Raw genomic sequence first — 5,466 nt, 5'->3', positions numbered from 1 at the left:
ATGGGTGGGTGGTGGAGGGAGGGAGGGAGGGGTGGATGGATGGCCTACCCATCAGGATCTGTTCCCCAGGCCACAGAGAAGCAGGTAAGGCCTAGTAGGTTGGATGGCACCACTGACTGGCACACAGGTCATCTGGGGCTGAGGTTCCTGTCCCACCCATCTGCCCTGAGGAGGCATTAACAATGATGCCTGGGTAAAGCAGCCAAAGATTGGTCATTTCAATACAATATGAATGTGTGTGGGTGTCATGCTGCAATTGAAGCCTGTCAGTCACTAGGTCAGCTCACCAGACCAGGAGGTGACATCAGCAAGTACCCAGGGCCAAAGCCCACACACAGCCCCTGGCTGGTGGCAGGCAGTGTGGCAAGGTAGTGTCTGCAGAGCAGAAGTGCCTCTGTGCTTGGGGGTTGGCTGGCCAGTAGCCAGTCCTCTGGGTCTCTCTGTTACAAAAGGCTTCTGAGAGCTTTGGCCAGTGGAACCCCGCCAGGCTAAGTTTCCACAAAAATACAGGTTGCTGGTGTGACCACGGGAACCAGGTCTGCCGGGTGCCATCGTGCCCCCTGCATCGGGAGCACTCCCTGGCCCAGAGCTGGTGCTCCCTAGGTGGCTTCTGACCACACACGTGGAGCCCCCAGCTCCTGTCTGTGGGCCGCCTCCTGGTCACACCGCCCAGGTGCCTCCTGCAGGACACGGTGATGGGTTTGCAGGCGTCTTCCTTGTTAGAGTGACTCCTGGAACAGCAAGTGGCCCTCGGTACTCCTCCCCAGAGCAAGGACAATGAGCCAAGAGCCCAGGCTGAAGGATCTGATGGGGTCTAGGCCCAGGCAAGGCTGTGCTGCCGATTACCAGTGCTGGGCGTGGTGGCCGCCACCCACGAGTGTGTTGTCTTTGCTGGGTGACCTGGGCCACCTCCAGAGTCAGCGTGAGCCAGTGCACGCGCCTCCTCCCCTCCCTCCACTCGGGTGGGCTGCTAGCTCTGTTGAGCAGGACCTCTCCTCCCAGGCTGCCCCAACCAACAGGGGAAGGACTCCTGCCCAAGAAACCCCAGGAACAAGCTCCGGTGCCAACAGGTACGGTGCGGTCACCTGCCCATCTCTCCCTGCCCACACGCCTGCCCTGCCCTCTTCCAGGCACGGCATGAAGCAGCACGGAAGGAGGATTTAAGAGATGAGGGACGCTGAGCTGGTGCAGGGACGTGGGGTGCAGTGGGGACGCTGGGTGGGCGCAGGACTTCACATCACTTGAAGGGCGTGAATCTCTCTCCCTGAGCCCACGGCACCCCGCCCCCGTTCACAGAGGAACATGGCCCAGGACAAGAGCCGGTAAGTAGTGGTGGAAGGACCTGCTCCTGTGCTGCCCCTCGGGAACATGCACAAGCTCTGATCACCTAGGTATCCGGGAGGTCACCAGTTTCATTTCTGACCCCACCTGGCTGCAGAGGCCAGGAGGGCCTCCGCTGCCCTCCAGCCTCCACCCCCGCTGGCCCAGACCCTGGGTAAACAAAGGCGTCTCACGTAAGTCACCAGGCCCCCCGCAAGACCTGGGGGAGCCAAGCCAAGCCGGGTACTTTCCATCTCGAAACCACCAGAATCTGACACAGGGCTTGACCCGCAATCGCTGTTTAGGTTCTGACCAGCTTCCTAAGGAAGGCTTGGGACTGGGGAAAAATTGGGGAAAACAAATGAGCTGCCTGGAGCCACGGGGAGCGGCAGAGGGAACATCTGGAGGGGAGGACGCTCGTCACTCATATTCTAACAGCCAGGCTCACCCTGCCTCCTCGCTCTCATGTTTAATTAAAAATGGAGGCATATTGGCACCGGGTAGAGAAGCTTCTCCCTGCCTCCCCTCTCAGAGAAACCCAGGAAATGCTGCCTGAGTGGAGTCCGGGAATGGGGTGGCCGGGGGGCACTTCACGCTCTGTGGGCCTCAGGGCTGGGGAGAAGCCCCTGGCAGATCTCTGGGCTGTGACGTGGGGGGAGCCCTGCTGGAGAGGGCCTGCGGGGACCCTGAGGCTCCACGTCCTGTGTGCCGTGTGTGAGTGGGCGGGCGGGTGGCTGCTCCTGTGTGGGCATGAACGGACGCACGTGCCAGTGGGGTTGGAGGGACACGGGTGACCGTGCAGGGGTGTGGCAGTGTGCCCTCTTCTGTGTGCTCCATTCCAGACCCCAGGAAAATACTTCCCGCCCACAGGCACGGCCAGGTCCAGGGCCAGGCCTGGCTCCAGGGGGACAGGCTGCCCAGCTGGGTGGCTTCGTCCAAAGAAGCAAACGAAAGGCAGGCTGGCGAGGATTCTCGGGTGATGGTCAGGCATGGTGGAGCCCCGGGGCCGGGGCAGCCTCGGGGTGCTGAGTGCACCTTCCACCTTCTGCCCAGCAAGGTCGGCTTCGCCCCCGCACCAGTCTGGCCCTCGAGCCGGGCTGGCGGGCTCCCTGCTCTGAGGTCGGCAGGCCCACCCATCTGGGCAGCATGTGCTTGCAGGAGCAGATGCACCGGTCATGGGGACAGGGAGGAGGACGGATGTGCCCTCACCCCACACTGAGGTCTGAGGGACACCAGAGGGCAAGACCAGGTCCATCACCACAGTCCCCCAGCTGTGAGCCTGCTGAGAGGGTACTGGGAGCCTCAAGGTATGTGTGGGAGCAGCTGCACGCCAGAGAGGGTGTTCTCTGTGTGGCCACCATAGACGGTGTGGCCTCCTCCTCTCCACCCTGGGCAGCATGGGCCAGATGGCCGGGCAGTCTGAGGGTCACAGCTGGGCTGTGGCTGCACAGCGGGGCCTGGTCTGTTCTGGGCCCTGGGAGGCCCAGGGACTGGGGACTGCCTGAGCTCTGCTGCTTACGTGTAGAGGGCTGGGACACGGGTCAAGGCCATTGGACTTCTCGTCATCACGTCCCGGGTCACCACTATCACTGAGGTTTTTAACGCTCAGCTCCTCAGAGGAAGGGGCCGGAGGTGCTGGAGATACAGGGCTCTCTCGCCTGGCCTTGGGGGGCAGTGTGCCCCCTGCCTCCAGTGTCAGCTCTCCCGCAGATAGCCGTGGCGGTGAGTGGCCTCTGCAGTCTCCCTGAGCACACATGAGGGCCGGGGGACTGGAGACAGAACAGAGCCTCAAGCTGCCATGGGTCCAAGGAGGCCCACTAATGCCGTGGTGCCAATGCTGTCTCTGCGCCCTCCACATGACTAGCCACGTGCCTGCAGGAGTGGAACTCGGTGGCCGTGTGCCCTGACTCTGGCCTCCCCTGCTCTTCACAAGCACATCCCAGGGAGCAGTGTGCAGGGCCTGAGCACCCGGAGGGACATCGAGGAGCTGTCTTCCCCCAGATCCCTGGCTCAGCTGAGACCCCAGAGTCCCGGCTCCTCTGGAGGGTCACAGGCCTGAGTTGTGCAGGGTGAGCAGGGGCAGGAAGAAGCAGACAGTGTCCAGGACAGAGGCGGCCACTCTAGCCACAGGAGGGGGAGTGGGGGGCCTCACCCATCCAAGACCAAGACCAACACCCTACAGACCCCCAGCCCCCTGGGGAGAGGAAAAGTGAGAACTGACACAGCGTCGCAGCCTGGGGCAGGAGCGTGGCCAGCCCACAACAGCCCTGCTTCTCCTGAGCGCACAGTGCTGCACCAAGGACCAGGGGATACTCAAGGGCCTCTCCCAACCAGGCTTTCCCAGCTGGACCACTGTGGTGCACAATTCCAGGGGACACCACGGACATCATGTCTCAGCAGATGGCGCCCCCTGGAGGAGAGCAGAGCACAACCGGCCCAGCTGTACAGGGAAGCCTGGGCCTGCTGTCCGCCAGCGCCCGCAGCCCACTCCAGGCGCCTCCCCAACCACCCAAGACGCTAGGTGTGATCAACAAGTTCCTGAGCATTCACAAGTACGTGTGCCCACCGCAGTGCTGTTTATAAAGGTAAACGTGGGAGCCGACCAAATGTTCCCCAGCAGCTGAATGGTTACGTGAACACTGAGTGGTAAGGCCCTGCGAGAGGTGAGCCGGACGCCATCCGCAAGCGCGAAGCCCCACACAGTCCCCCTACCAAATGCTGGAGGTTACAGATGTGCAGAGAATAATGTTTGTGAAATAGGTATTTCTGTGAATAAAGTGCACAGAACAGTCTGGCGTTTTTGTGCCAAATCTGTCATGACATCATCCCTGGGCAAGGAGATCCGAGAGGGCTTTTCTCTTTCATTCACCTGTTTTCCAGAATTTCTGTAATAAGTAGGATGGCTTGGGCTGCCTTTTAAGGTTTTCAAAGAAATCCTTAACTTTAAAAGTCTCCCTAGGACATCTCTGGAGCCCAGGGAGTCGGGAGGACAGGCCAGCAGGGCCCCCCAGCTTGGACAGTGGGAGCCCTTCCTGTGTGCTTTCCACCCAAGCTTGGTGGAGGGGGGACAGTCTCACCTCCACTCCATAACAGAGGCCGGGGGATGTCTAGAAGGACAGTGCTGCCCAAGGCCACGGGCTGGCAAGAGCCAGCCCTGAATCCCCCTCAGGACCACTCCCTGGCCAGGGCTCCGGGACCCTGGATCCACGCGGGTTCCCAGGAGGCTGTGAAGGTAGGCGCCCCCAGGGAGAGATAAATAAGGCATGGGTGTGGGGTGCCAATCGTGGGCCACCTGCTCACTATGCTGCAGGCTTCACCTAAGCTGGCCAGCCGCTGTCCTGGGGGTCTGGGGGCAGTGGTCTTCATGCCGCCTGCTCCGTGAGGCCTGGGCCCTATCTTCAGCACTCTGTCCCTGAGCCCTGAGAGTCCACTCGAAGTCCCCGGCTGCAAGCGGGCAGGAAATGCATGCACACCCCGGAGCTCCCAACTGGACAAGGCTGGACCTCCATCTGCCCAGCCAGGAAGAGGACTGAACCCTGTCGCTCACAGGCTTCCAGGATAGGGCCTGAGGGTGTCTGACCACCAGGACACACCCAGGGGACCTAGGAAGCTCCTCTGACCCTGGGTACTATCTCCCCCGCCCCCGGCCTTGCCTGTTCTCTCCTCAGCCTCCCCGTTGTCTTTCCAACCCAGTGACTCAGAGCAACCCGAGTGGCTGTGGGTGACTTGAGAAGCCAGATTTTAACATCTATTAAAATTTCAATAGATGTCACAGAGTTGGGGGATTTCATTTCGCAACCCACGCAGCTGTCCCCTGTGGCTCTGTAATCCAAACACTGGAAATTCCAAAGATTAAAGGGGACCCGGCCCCCCAGTGCGACTCCTTCTCCCTGGTGCTGGGAAAGGCCTTTAATTACATTTCCTGTTGGCAACTGGTAAATAAAATATTTAGACAGCCTGACTAGCGCTCCAGGCCCAGCCCTGCCCGCCGCCGCACTGCCCCAAACAGGAAGGCCCGCAGACAAAAAAAAGATTAACAAGAAAAGAAAGGCCAGATAAACGTAGATGTGTTGTTTTTAAAAATTCATAAACACCAACCTCTGGGGCGATTCGTGTGGCTTAACTGGTGAGGACACTTTCCTCACT

The 5,466-nt window shown here is 60.5% G+C and overlaps 1 long non-coding RNA gene across 1 annotated transcript; it reads left to right on the top strand.

Annotated features, from left to right (window-relative positions):
* The first annotated feature begins 47 nt into the window (after positions 1-47).
* On the top strand, positions 48-5,092 carry LOC125619727. The gene is made up of 3 exons (XR_007351279.1): positions 48-3,389; positions 3,721-3,872; positions 4,631-5,092. It is a non-coding gene; the product is annotated as an uncharacterized LOC125619727 (long non-coding RNA).
* Positions 5,093-5,466: the final 374 nt, after the last annotated feature.

Source organism: Marmota marmota, unplaced genomic scaffold, assembly GCF_001458135.2.
Source record: "Marmota marmota marmota unplaced genomic scaffold, marMar, whole genome shotgun sequence".
NCBI classification, from domain to species: Eukaryota; Metazoa; Chordata; class Mammalia; order Rodentia; family Sciuridae; genus Marmota; species Marmota marmota.
Note: the sequence above shows the minus strand (reverse complement) of the source record. Positions and strands in the feature narration are given on the sequence as shown.